We start from the raw sequence: 13,860 nt of genomic DNA, 5'->3' as shown, positions 1-13,860 counted from the left end.
AGTCATGAGAAACTATCTAGTGTTGCAACTAAGAGACACCACCAATAGAGGAGGAAGGAGAAAAACATCCTACCTTTGATGGAGAGGTCAAGAAGGTTTATGAGGTAGAAGCATGGTTATTGGGAAAGAAGAAGTACTTCAAAGTACATGAATATTCTGAGTAAATGAAGGCAAGAGTAGCCATTTTCATCTTTGAAGGAAAATCTAATATTTGGTGGGAAGACCAGAGGAATGTCAAAGACATTAGAGAGAAAGAGTTGTCCTAGAGGATATTTGAGATATATTTCTAGGAGAAGTACCTATCTCAAAGGTACTATGATAACAAGGTTAAAGATTTTCATGAGAACAAATTTTGGAAAATTACAGTTGATCAATACAGAAATAAGTTTTTGGAGTTGTTGAGGTATGTACCTTACCTCAAGGATGAGAAAATAAAGATTCATAGGTACCTTAGTGGGATACCACAGGATTAGAGGGACATAATTGAGATTGATGAGGCAAAAACATTGGAGGACAGTATATGGAAATAAATGTAACTCTATGAATATTCCAAGCATAAAACTAAATTATAAGCTTATTAGAAAGTATGAGATAGAGAAAATTTTAAGGGAAAAGGGAAGAAATCTTCAAGACATCAGCTATGGGGAAGGAATGTGAAGTTCACCACACCTACCATGGGTGAGATCTAGCAAAAATCTATTATTTCCAATAAAGACTGGTCCTTTAAGACAATGAGAGAAGAACCAAAGGGATTCATAAGAGGACCCATACAATGTTGGACATGGTAAGAAATCCACATGTAGAAAGGTTGTCCTCAATGACAGAAAAATGACCCAAGGTTGTATAATGTGCTAGAAGCAAATATAGTGAATGATGTGGCTTAGAACATGCCACAAGTCTATGTTGCATTCAAAAAGAGGAAGGTTGATCATCAAGATTCAATGACCAATATGGAAGGTATGGTTGTTAACCAACCTATTTAGATTTTGATTAAACCATGATCCAATTTCAGTTATGTTAGTCTGAAGGTCGCATAAAGGTGTTCTATGTAGAAGAAATCCCTTGAAAAACTATGGTTGGTTTAATTAGCAATGAGAATCGAAAGGCGAGTTGTAGACATGGTGGAATCATCCTCAGTGGTGATCAATGGCATGCCCATGTTGGTCAATATGAATCTATTGTCGTTGGGCTCATATGATGTGCTAGTTGGCATGGACTAGCTAGTAGCCCACAAGACAAAAATTGACTACTACAACTAATTGTTAGAATGTCTCAGCAATAAAGGAGAAAGAGTGAGGTTGCAGGGGATAAGAAAGTTAGTGATTTTCAGGTAGATATCAACGCTCGAAATGAAAATATGCAATCGAAAGGGATTTTCTTTATATGTGTGTTGGCGGTGTTGGACTCGCCAACATGTTTGGGGTTCCCCCTGGTAAGAAGTCCTAACTAGAACTCAGACCATTTGGTGTAGAATTCCTAGCAGTGGGTCGTAGAGTATCGCCTTGACCACGATTGCGCACAGAGGCAAGTAAGGTTCCCATGTTGGTAGCAAGGGTGTGACATATGCAGCAAGTCAAGGAAGGTGCATGAATGGTTCTAACATGCAGAGGGTGATGTGAGTGCGCCCCTTGGAAACCTGTGAAAGCATGGAGTTAGGAAGGGAACACACGAGCAAGGATGAATCACAAACTGGAAGGAAAGTAAGCTAGAAATCCAAAGTGATGGTTAAACCAACTAGACATTTCAATAACATTCATACATACATATACAAAAAAGCCATACGTGCGTGCGTAAGAAAACATATGCATATATCATTTATAGTAAATAAGATAGCTGAAATACAATATGACATATGCATGAAATGTGTTGGCTCTGTTATATTAAGACATGAAAGTTCCAGTCATACAATACAACCATGACCAACCACTAGTTCCAATAGCAGAACATTACAGTCATTGTCGCCTTCTCCTCCAAAGAGATATACTAGCTCTGCACAGTGGAGAAGCCAAGGCTCGATACAATACTGTCCAATATTTCTCTAAGATACTCCTATCATAAGCTTGGCTGACCAAAAGCCTCTACAATGAGTTATGAGGAACTATATATAGAAAAGGGTGGGGTGACCCTTGACATTCCCCTTTGTGGCTATTCACCTACCCTCATGACTCTTCAACTACTCTATGACTGTGACATTCAACTATCGACACTTGAAATTCCACTTGATAAGATGTTACATACAATCTGCACATGCACCCATGTGAGACAAAATAGGCTTGAGCAAGCCATGCAAGCTATCACTAACACTCTCACAGTTGTGGTAAGACCAACTCTTCGACATCCTTGCGATGACTGACGGTGGTGAACTGATGCCAAGCTTGGCCATCTGTGATGGTGTCCACGCTCTCAATGGTGACATCCTGCTGAAAGCGAACTCTTCAATTTGTTGCATCCGAGTACACTCATATGGCTCCTCTGTCCAACTCGTATGATTAACATGCACATCACATCTTGAGTGCAGCTGGACCAACAATATATTGATGCATAATGTCTGTGATGATCTCTGAGTGTGTGTTGGTGACCATGTGCATCAACTTGTCAAAATACATGTTTGGCTCCAGTCGGATTTGCTTCTTGTCTTCACCTCGGTGAGTGTGCCCAATGGGTGAGATCGCATGCATGTGCATAATGACATCCATGCTCCTGAATACATTTGCATGCGATTGACAGTAATGCTCACCCTTTCTACTCCATGTTAGTTGCTGAATGGATCTATAACTTGTACGGGTGCAGTTTCATCAGTCTGTGCATGTCGTGCCCCCTGCTATACCTATTCCTACTGCAACCCTTCTCTCATATGTATAGATGTTGTTCTTCCTTGAGTTGGTGCTTCAACACATGCAACTCATTCTCTCTTTCTCTCTCTGCCTTCGCGCAGTCTCCATGTCACGTCGTCACCTCATAGCCTCAATCTCCAAAGTTGTCTTCATCACAAGTGGATTTTCTTTAAACTTGTAGTTTTGATCCGCCTTCGTGCTGTCAACAACCTTCCTCTTGCATTCGTCGCATGCATGTGTGCTATCGTCTGTTGTTGATGATGTTGTCACGCGCTACAATGTTGTTGCCATTTCATCTCAATGTCCTTGTCTACAAACAACTTGATGTCTTCATAGGTAGGCAAGCTCATAGACACTTGCTCGGCTGCATCTCCAGTTGTGCTCCTAGTGGTTTCTTTGATTCTTCTCTCCTAGAAGCCATTGTGCCTATGCCACTGAGAGGCAGAAAAACACCTGTGATACCTGGAGACATAGAAACGCTCATGGCAAGCAATCTATTAGTCAAAAACCAAAAAAAAACTTGAGGAATGACTTGCAACATACCTATGTGACTGGTCGTGAAGATTGCCCAATTTCCACTAGGAGGTTAGGCGACTGACTACCAAAACTGCACAAGGGATAGCCTGGTCTGTCGGGAGGCTGACTGACTACTGGAACTACACAATGCACATTCTAGCCTGGTTTGCTCGATGCTTAGATTACACAATGCACACTTATAGTTGGCAAGTGATGCGGGCCTAGGGACTGCATTGCGCAATTTTCTGGGCCATCAATCACTGCCTCTCAGAATTGCACAAATCAAGACTGGAGGGCATTGACTGGCCATATTTGTGCATTTTCTAGGAGGAAGGTAGGGCCTTCCCTCTCAGAATTGTGCAATGTTGTCCGGGCAAGGCAGAGTCCAGGCCAAGGTAGCCTAGACCCGCCAACAGGCGACAAAAACATGAGAAATCTGAATGCATGGTGAAGCTGAGTGTAAACAAGAGTCAATGATCATGCATGTAAACAGTAAGTGCAGAATTCAAAAAATGGGAAAGCATGCATGTGTGTGAAGCGAGTCGTTGCAATGATGACCATCGGTGCAAAAACAATGTCATGCATGCAACACTGGTGAGATGCAAATGAAAACTTAAACGACATTTATACAAGCTAACATAGATGTAAATGACAGTAGATGCTCATTGAAATCAAGAATACATCACTTACACAAGCCGAAACACAAAAAGTGACAGAAACACAACCCAATACATGCAAAGCAGGCTTACCCCGAAACAACTAAGTTGAATGTGTTGACGACTCCTAAATCTGATGTGGGATGTTAGAGCTGCAATATCGATGTTAGTAATGAGCTCTGCAACATATAGTTCATAAGTTTTGATAAAATCGAGGTTATGACGTGCATGCCACAAATCTAGGAAAAGGGACACTTGGCGAGAGGTTTCTAAAATGAGCCTTGCATGTAACCTCCAACTGCTAAAAATAGATCCCTAAATCTAGGGATGCCTTTGCATGTTGCCTTGGGAAAAGCAGTCTATGCATGCAATTTAGTTTTTCTTGGTCCCAGAGGGAATTGATCAACTTGAAGGCACATGCATCAGTTTGCGAGCCTGGGATAAAAGTTTGTGCAGTTCTTGGGTTGAGTTGGGCTAGTTGTCCCAGAGGGTTTGCACAATTTCTGGGGTCAACAAGTGACAACCTCCCAGAATTTTGTAATTTTTGGGCTGCGCAGCAGTGCTAGGTCAGATTGTGTAGTTTTTGGAGGAAGACTATTTGACTTCTCTACTCAATTCTGGAGCCTAGTAGGCTACCAAGCTGATTTGCGCAATTTCTAGAGGGAAGTTTGGTTCCCCTCTAGAAATACACAATTTTCTGAGGGAATCCTGACACACTGATTTGTGCGATTCTTGAGCTTAGTAGGCTGGGCAGCTGATTTGTGCAATTTCTGGAGGGAAGGCTAGTTCCCCTCCATAATTGCGCAAGTTTCTAGGGGAGTTTCTTGGCCAGCATATGGTCTAAGTCCAGAAAGACAGCCTATGAGGGGAGTGAAACAAACTGACATGCACAGGTTGACAAGACATTAAGAAACAGATAAAGCCTATGTACTTGACGGTGCAAGACATGCTGTTGAGGATGGTTGGTAGGGAGGCTCCAAAATGAAGCTAAGAAAAAAAAAATTAGGGTGTTTGTATCCACTACAACACTTGGTGACACACTGGTAAAACTCCATCTCTCTTAATGGACCTTGTTCGTGAAAAGAAAATATAACACCTTCAGAAGTATTATTTGGTTCTTTGTTTGTCTTGGTTTCCACACTTGCTTTATTGTAAGATGTAGCATCTGCCAAGCCCTTGGTCGGTCGACACACCTTCCAAGCCAATTCAACATAGTTGTTTCGATTAGGGATGAGGGGTATATTAGTTCACAATCCATATGGTCGTTAGAGTTTTAGTTTCATCTCTGGTGTTGTTATGCTACCAACAGGCCTAGACAGTGCCCTAGCGGAGTCACGCAGGAACACAAGCATCGCTCCACTTCCAGTGAGCCTAGTCAGTGCCCCGATAGAGTTACTTGGATCACCTCTCTGCGTAGGAAGCCTTTCTCTTCTTTCACCTTATTTATTTTTCTTTTTTTTTAAATTCATATTTTCATTTTTCATAACTGTGCATAGAACTTATTCATTTCAGAGGCAGAAGAGGGATCTCGACTTTTGAGAGCAGAAGAGGTTGTTCCTTCAGAGAAGTATTTTATATATACCTATGACATGCTTGTTAAGGTTTTCCCCCTCACCTTACTCTACTTGACTAAGCTGACAAGGATTAACCCAAAAACAACCAACTAGAGTAGGTGACACTATTTGGCATGCAAGCGTTGTGTTTCCACCAAGGTTCACTTTGAATAGTACGTATTTTCCATTGGTGTATCATGGACGACAGATAACCAAGTATTGATAATTGAACAAGTCCTCTTGTACTTTACCCAGCTTGTTTTAAGAGTGGCACATGGTCCATGCGAAACTGACCTATGAACACAAACAAGCAAACAAACTGGAAAACAAAGAAAAAAATAGAAGTAAATGTGTAAGCAAAGCGAGTAAAAAAATAAGCAAGAAACCAATCAAACACATAAGGTAAGAAAGAAAACATGCATGCAAACAAACAAGGTAAAGCAAACACTACTCCTACTCCTAAGCTAACAGTGCATGGGTCTGCTCACGTGAAGTGATACTTCCAATGTAGCCATTGGTGCATTGATCGACCCATGTTGGTGAAGGCATGGTTCACGAACAATGTAACTGTGCGAACCAGCAAACATGAAATATATAATAGTGAAGGCAAACACACTTCAGGTTTAAATGCATCCACAAAACATAAGTGAGTGCAAGTGCATGACATGTGGTCCATGGATTTACCATGGTGTGGTGTGACACTGCGTATAGATGTTAATCATATGCACACTCTTGATTGTGACATGCAAGAAAAAGTGAGAAAGGTAGGCCACTTACTTTGCGCAAGTGTGCTTGCTATGTAAGATTCTTCCAATGCATGAGCGATGGGATCATGTAGTTCAAGTGGAGGAAGCAAAATATGTGTGTGAGATTGATCTTCAATGCATATAGATGATTGATTAGGAGCCTCAAGTGTTTGAACAATTTTCTAGTCGAAAGTGAAACCAACCTCAGGACAGTGAGGACATGACATAACCATCAGCTCGGACTGAAGTGCCTTGACATTATGCGGGGTTTCGACTTCATCGACAGATAGATCATCGTAGACTAGTGTTTTAGACAGATTAACAACATTTGAATCAATATCGTGATTGGATGAAGAAGTAGAGAGATCACGACAATCAAGATCAGAAAATTCAAGATGTTTGTTGGCATCCTCATGGCTTTATGAATCACATAGAGGGGTATATGAGAAGCAAGAATTTTTACCTTCTATGTTTCCAAAAAAAGCAGATGAAAAATCAAGTGTATTTTCAATGAATGATTGGTCCTTTCCATTGTCGGATGATGGGCTGACATATGTTGTGTCCTGTGAATGATCAACAATGGGTGCATCTGTGGACAGAGATACACATGAAAAATCAAGGATGGCAAGACCATCAAGGATTTCAAGAAAAAATGGAGGAGGTACGGATAGACAGGGATGGTCCTCTGCTACCAGTGGATGTTCAAGCTCCCAGTCATACTCTTCATGAATGATAGTGTGTGTTGGTTGTGTAACACCAACTCCGTCAATGGCTTGATCCTTGTTCACAACAACTGTAGAGTCCAGAATGGAGGAACACAAGACAGTTTCATCTGAAGGATCATCTAAATACGAAGACGGAGGTTGAGGTACAAAATACATTTGATAACCCAATGGATTTGCAACCAAGATTGCGCGAAAATCAGAAGGAGCAATGTCGGGATTATGTGACAGTTGAACATATGTGTGTGCATATTCTCCCACATCACTCTACGGTGGTGGATCTATTTGATGAGGGGATGGCGAAAAGTCACTTGTGACAGCGACTGTGTCTATCTGTGATTGCATAGCTCCATCACCGACGTACGTTGAGTGGGGCTTGATCTTGAACTTATTTTTGGGATGGACTGATTTGTTAAGAGAATATTTGAATATATCCCAAAGATATGGAAATTTCATCTGGAATTTCGGAGCTTCAAACTGCAAATCACGGAATTGCTGCCAAAAATCCATAGGCGATTCATGCGGGGCCTTCCGTTGTTGTAACAGTTTTTTGTCAAGAGGTTTTGGATCAAAATGATGGAAGTAGATTTAATGAGATCACAGAACTGCTCACATAAGTGCACGCTACCAGGAGGGAGACTACAGCACCACCGTTGTGGGGATTCGTGAAGTTTGTATGCAAGAAGCAGGTTGGCCTCTTCTTCAGAACATTCATCTACCTTGTCAAGCATGGAAAAGAAGTGTTGTAAGAACATGGGCCAGGTCACTTTGCCTTTACCATCATATGTGAATTCAGATAAGAGATCAAAAAAATCTCTCGTGATGTCGAGAGGTTCGGCATGCGAAAAACATCATGGAGGGGTGAGTATAATGGAATCCAAGATAGATGTGCAGAGGTTTAGAACAATATGAGAGGACACAACATGTCATCTATCCCTCCTTCTAGCGCCAAAATGTTGACAATGTTGGACCCGCCAACATGTCATGGGATCTCCCCAGTAAGAAGTCCCAACTATACGTCAGACCGTTTGGTGTAGGAGTCCCAGCAGTGGGCTGTATGGTATCACCTTGACCGCGATTGCGCACAGAGGCAAATAAGATGCCCTGTTGGTAGCAAGGGTGTGATATATGCAGCAAGTCAAGGAAGGTGCATGAATGGTTCTAACACACGGAGGGTGATGTGAGTGTGCCCCTTGGAAACCTGTGAAAGCATGGAGTTAGGAAGGGAACACACGAGCAAGGATGCATCACAAACTAGAAGGAAAGTAAGCTAACAATCCAAAGTGATGGTTAAACCAACAATAAATTTCAATAGCATTCATACATACATATACAGAAAATGCATATGTGCATGCGTAAGCAAACAGATACATATGTCATTTAGAGTAAACAAGATAGTTGAAATACAATACGACATATGCATGAAAAGTGTTGGATTTATTATATTAAGATGTGAAAGTTCCAATCATATAATACAACCATGACCAACCACAAGTTATGAGAGCGAAATGTTATAGTCACTGCCGCCTGCTCCTCCAAAGAGATATACTAGCTCTGCACAATGGAGAAGCCAAGGCTCGTTACAATACTCTCCAAGCTTTCTCTAAGATACTCCTATCAGAATCTTGGCTAACCAAAAGCCTCTACAATGAGTTATGAGGTAATATATATAGCAAAGGGTGGGGTGACCCTTGGCATTCCCCTTTGTGGTTGTTCACTTTCCCTCATGACTCTTCAACTACTATATGACTGTTACATTTAACTATCGACACTTGAATTTCCACTTGACAAGATGTTACATACAATCTGCACATGTACCCATGTGAGACAAAATAGGCTTGAGCAAGCCATGCAAGCTATCACTAACACTCAAACATTTGTGGTAATACCAACTCTTCGACATCCTTGCGATGACTGATGGTGGCAAACTGATGCCAAGCTTGGTCGTCAATGATGGTGTTCATGCACTCAATGGTGACATCCTGCTGAAAGTGAACTCTTGCCTCTGTTGCATCTGGGTACACTCATATGGCTCCTCTGTCCAACTCGTCTGATTAACATGTGCATCATGTATTGAGTGCAACTGGACCAAAAAAATATTGATGCATAATGTTTGTGCTAATCTCTAAGTATGTGCTAGTGACCATGCACATCAACTTGTCAAAATACATGTTTAGATCCAGTCGGACTTGCTTCTTGTCTCCGCCCCGGTGAGTGTGCCAAATGGGTGATATCGCATGCGTGCGCACAATGACATCCATGCTCCTGGATACCTTTGCATGGGATTGACAACATTTCTCACCTTGTCTACTACATGTCGGTTGCAGAATGGATCTATAACTTCTACAGTGCAGTTTCACAAGTCTGTGCATGTCACACCCCCTAATGTACCTGTTCCTACTGCAACCCTACTCTCATATGTATGGTTGTTGTTCTTCCTTGAGTTTCTGCTTCAGCACATTCTACTCCTTCTTTGTTTCTCTCTCTACCTTCATGCGATCTCCATGTCGCGCTGTCACCTCATAGCCTCAATCTCCAAAGTTGTCTTCATCACAAGTGAATTTGCTTCAAACTTGCTGCTTTTCTCCGCCTTCATGTTGTCAACAACCTTCCTCTTCGATTCGTCAAGTGTAGGTGTGATATCGTCTGCTGCTGCTGATGGTGTCGCTCGCTGCGATGTTGTTTCCATTTCATCTTGATGTCCTTTTCTACAAACAACTTGATGTCTTCATAGGTAGGCAAGCTCATAGACACTTGCTCGACTGCATCTCCAGTTGTGCTCTCAGCAGTGTCTTTGACTCTGCTCTCCTGGAAGCCATTGTGCCTATGCCGCTGAGAGGCAGATGAACACCTGTGATACCTAGAGACATAACAACACTCATGGAAAGCAATCTGTCAGTTGAAAACCAAAACAAACTTGAGGACTGACTTGCAATATACCTGTGTGACTGGTCATGAAGATTGCGTAATTTCCGCCGGGAGGTCGGGAGACTAACTGCCAAAACTGCACAAGGGACAGTCCAGGCTGTCAGGAGGCTGACTGACTACTGGAACTGTGCAATGCACAATCCCACCTGGTCTTCTGGATGCTGAGATTGTGCAATGTGCAATTTTAGCTGGCAAGTGATGCACGCCCAAGGACTGCATTGCAAAATTTTTTGGGCCAGTAGTCACTGCCTCTCAGAATTGCACAAAGAAAGACTAGAGGGCACTGATTGGGTAGATTTCACTTTTTTTGGGAGGAAGGCAGGGCCTTCCCTCTCAGAATTGCATAATGTTGTCTGGGTAAGGCAGAGTCTAGGCCTAGGTAGCCTAGACCCGCCGACGAGCGATAGAAACATGAGAAGTCTGAAAGCATGGTGAAGCTAAGTGTAAACAAGAGTGAATGATTGTGCATGTAAACAATAAGTGCAGGATTCAGAAAATGGGAAAGCATGCATGTGTGTGAAGCGAGTCACCGTAACGGTGACCGTCGATGCTAAAATATTTTCATGCATGCGACAAGAGTGAGATGCAAACGAAAAATGAAACAATCCTTATACAAGCTAAAATAAATGGAAACACTAGCAGGATCTCTTTGAAATCAAGTAAACAACACTTACACAAGCCAAAACACAAAAAGTGACAGAAGCACAGCACAAGACATGCAAAGCGGGCTTACCTTGAAACAGCTGAGATGAGTGTGCCGACGACTCCTAGATACAATGTGGGATGTCAGAGTTTTAATATTGGTGTGAGAAATGAGCTCTACAACATCTAGTTCATAAGTTTTGATAAAATCGAGGTTATGACGCACATGCCACAAATCTAGGTAAAGCGATACTTGGCGAGAGATTTCTAAATGGAGCCTGCATGTAACCTCCAACTTCTAAAAATAGATCCCTAAATCTAGGGATGCATTTACATGATGCCTTAGGAAAAGCAGTATATGCATGCAATTCAGTTTTGCTCAGTCCCGAAGGGAACCGGTCAACCAGAAGGCACATGCATCGGTCTACAAGCTTGGGATAAAAAATTGCGCATTTCCTGGGTTGAGTTGGGCTAGTTATCCCTGAGGGATTGTTACACAAAAATATTTTCACCATGATTATTTGCAGTCAGTATGAGTCTATCATCACTTGTACTGTCCTCCTAAGCAAGTCTCAAACCTCAGCTCTTCAAGTCAAGCTTTGGAAATGAGAGAAAGACATTAAAAATCAATGTAACTCTGGTCCCGAACTTTCTCTCACTGTCACCTGTGGTCCCACACCTTCTGTGTACAAAAACTGTGGACCTGCCCGCTTTGTCCCTAACAGTGTAGGTGCGGACCCCTGTGAAAGTCAAAAGGCGCAAGTTTTATCTTAAAAAACTCACTTTGGGTTAATTCTAGAGGTTTCTAGAAGGCATTTTGACGTAGATTGTTCGCTCTGAGGTGGTTCATGCATCCCAAAAGAGAAGGAGCTAATCCCTTGATGAGAGGAGCTATCCCTTTGAAGGAGGGCTTTATCCCTTTGAAGGAGGACCTAGTAACCTCCCTCCATTGCACTATAAATACAGGCATTGGGCTGGTTGCTAAGGAGGTTAGAAGCTGAACATTTTTTAGGGTAAATGCTGGTGAAATCAAGACTTCCTAGTTGAGCTTAAGAGGAGAGATCACATACCTTTTTGGCTTCATTAGGGAGTGAGTGAAACTTGTCAAAGTAGAGGAGACTTCTTGCTGGACCCTGGGAGGAGCTTGTACAGTGTCAAGGCAAAGGTTGTAAAGTTCTTCTTCTTTTGAATTAATACAATCAAACTCATTTTTCTCAACAAGTATCTCATGTTATTTGTTTGATGGACTCCTTGACTTTCATGTTAAATATGTTTTATGCAATTGATTTTTCAGGTGTTATTTAATTTGTTTGCCTTGTTTGTGTTTGCAGATTCGTGACAAAGGAGCTCATTTGGATCGAAGGAGTGAGGGCATCCACAAGCTTGCGTTGGACCTAAGGTAGGCCCTAAAAACACTTGTTTACCATTGTTTATCAAAGCATATTTAGAGAAAGATAGTGCCTGGTTGGTTTGCTTGTCATTAGGTCTTCTTTAGATTCTAGGAAGGTCTATCTTGTCCGCAAGATCGACTTATTCCGTGTGACAAAATGGCGATTCCACTGGCTCCTCTCCACCCTATAATTGCCATTGGTCCTTTTGCCAAATGGGGTATCTATTTTATTACATGTAACCCTCACTTGGCCGGGGGGCATGCGTATATCATCCTTGTGGTAGATTATTTTACTAAGTGGGCCGAGGCGATGCCTACATTTGAGGCAGATGGCAAGACAGCTGCAATTTTCGTATTCAATCATATAATTGCTAGGTTTGGTGTCCTGCAAGCAATCATCACCGATCATGGACATGATTTTTGAAACGTTATGATGACCGAACTTACAGGCCAGCTTGGTTTACGTCACGATAGTTCAACCCCTTATTATCCACAAGCGAATGGTCTGGTCGAATCCATCAACAAAGTTTTAGTTATAATGATCAGACGAATCATTAGGATTCATCAGTCGAATTGGCACAACATGCTATTTTTAGCGCTTTGGGCGTACCGAACTTCAGTAAAAACATCAACAGGGTTCACTCCTTTCTAACTAGTCTATGGTTTGGAAGTTGTGTTACCCATTGAATGCGAAATCCCATCACTGCAAATGGCCATCGAGTTACTTCTAGCCACTTCCGAAGAGGAAAAGTGTTTGTTATACTTGGCTCAATTAGATGAGAATCGACGTGATGCTGCATTGGCGATCGAGACTCACACAAAACGAATGAAAGCTCAGTATGATCGAAATGTGACCCCTAGAAATTTTTCGGAAGGAGATCTAGTCTTAGTTTATGATCAAGATAATGATAAATTAGGCGCTGGAAAATTCATTCCTATGTGGCATGGTCCCTATGTTGTCAAGCGAAAGCTAGCCAAAGGGGCCTATGAATTGGTAGACTTTGACGGGGACTCTTTGGGTAAACCCAGAAATGGCCTTTACTTGAGGAAGTATTATGCTTAAAAGAATGGGTATGGAGATTTTTAGTTAGGATAGTTTTTCTTTCTAGCTGGTGTGTTTTAGTTTAAACAGTGTGCTTAGCTTAGGGAGTGTTTTTCGTCATTATTCCTGCTTATCTCGGTTTTACTCTTGATATTGCAGATGTCGATGCCTCTCCAAACATACATTGGTTTCACTGATGGTGCTTGTCGTAATACACGGAAGATCTCTTCCACAGCTTGGGTTATCTATTCGCCCTCTGACGAATTAGTATCTATGCATGGGGTAAGCCTCGGTCAAACAACGAACAACATTGCCGAGTATAGTGCAGTGATTTAGTTATTATCTAAATCTATTTCATTTGGGATTCGGAGTTTGATACTGAGGTTAGATTCTGAACTCGTTATATTACAGCTTAATAGAGTGTATGCCGTTAGAAATGCAGTGTTATTAAGATTATTTTTGAGAGTGCGTCTCTTGGAACGTGAATTTGATTATATTGAATATCAGCATATTCCAAGATCTTTAAATACATTAGCAGATGCAATTGCTTCTCAAATGTTAAATAGACATTTGCAATAATCATACATGTAAATTTAAAACCATTCCATAACATGATTTACAAGATAAGCCGGTAATAGTGATATATATATAGGAGTGTGTCAAAAAATACATCGTCCTCGATCATAGGTTGAAAAACACCTTATGATCGGCAAAAATGATAAGTACAAAAAATAAAAATGTCACATGTGCCCACAATAGGCAATTATCCTATCACTAGTGATGATCTCTATAAGAAACCACTGCACGGGCCACCTTGCAAAGGAACCTCCT

Source organism: Pinus tabuliformis, chromosome 7 (genome assembly GCF_031772625.1).
Source record: "Pinus tabuliformis cultivar Carrire ecotype Pingquan chromosome 7, CPIR1, whole genome shotgun sequence".
NCBI classification, from domain to species: Eukaryota; Viridiplantae; Streptophyta; class Pinopsida; order Pinales; family Pinaceae; genus Pinus; species Pinus tabuliformis.
The sequence above is the reverse complement of the archived record's forward strand: the minus strand, read 5'-3'. Positions refer to the sequence as shown.